The sequence below is a fragment of the Branchiostoma floridae genome, chromosome 12 (genome assembly GCF_000003815.2).
Source record: "Branchiostoma floridae strain S238N-H82 chromosome 12, Bfl_VNyyK, whole genome shotgun sequence".
In the NCBI taxonomy this organism is placed as follows: domain Eukaryota; kingdom Metazoa; phylum Chordata; class Leptocardii; order Amphioxiformes; family Branchiostomatidae; genus Branchiostoma; species Branchiostoma floridae.
In genome coordinates, this window is record NC_049990.1 from 7,602,215 (window position 1) to 7,603,339 (window position 1,125).

General features: G+C 38.0%; 1 protein-coding gene across 1 annotated transcript in view; it reads right to left on the minus strand.

Annotated features, from left to right (window-relative positions):
* Positions 1-1,125, minus strand: part of LOC118427311 (citramalyl-CoA lyase, mitochondrial-like) — a 27,285-nt gene that overhangs the window by 25,509 nt on the left and 651 nt on the right. The gene's annotated exons all lie outside the window — the stretch shown is intronic.

Consider the following 1,125-nt stretch of genomic DNA (forward strand, 5'->3'; position numbering starts at 1 on the left):
ACCCCGTGAAAATTCTACCGGGTGTGGTCGGTTACCTAAGCGGCTGGGAGCTTCCCTGGCCCCGTACAAAGCCTGCACTAAGTACGGTAGGCCCAGCCAGCAGTAGACTGGATTCCAGGTTATATATAACAACATTGCAGCCTACTAATATTATACTGGCTGAATTACGTTTTTTAGACAATACAAATACAAAACAGCACCATTGCCAAATTAATAGTGAAGCATTCAAAATTAAATATTCAGATATTATGACATTTAAACACTTAATTTATCATCCGTGCGCAAACGCAGCGATTTCACATAACTACTGTAAATGTATTTAAGTTCGTGGGGATTTCATTTCGCGGTAGCGGGAAAAGGGACTTTTCGCGGTGAATTTAATTTCGCGGTAACACCATAGACTGCAATCTAATATCATAATAGAAAAATGTTCGCGGTGGTTTTAAATTCGCGGTGAAGTGGTCACCGCGAAAACCGCGAACATTAATCCACCGCGAACATTTCTGCATTAACAGTATTTGTTTGCTATGGCTTTAAGAGACACCAATGAGCAAAAAAATACACTCAAGAACTCTATTCATGTCCATGTAAAACATTTTGAATTTTCTTTTAACTATTGATGTCATATTTCAAGATTAATGCTGTTGTATTTTATTTTCATTCTTTGCAATGTTGTACGAGGCAGAAATTGAGTATGTAAAATCAAACCAATTCGATCCCGATATGGACTGAATGTTGATTGTGCAATAAAGTTTGAAGTTTGAACTTCACGGGAGAGGAGAAATGAAAGGAAAACAAAAGAACAAGGAGATCAACAACACCGTGGGTTTTGCCTCTCTGATTTTTCTACATTTCCACGATTCAATCCAATCGCTAACTTTGATGGCAACACAACACAACACAATACAACACAGCACAACAAAACACAACACAACACATAAAGTCTGTAGCTTGCACAATATACATTTCAAGGAAGACAACAAGCTGCATTTTTTGCCAATTAATTGTTTGCAAGGAAGTAAAAATGTGGATATGGTGAGGACGGCCAAACACCTCTACTCTAAGACACGGATATTTTATAAGGATGATTTGCATACACAGTGACTCTAATGATTCGGTTCGCTT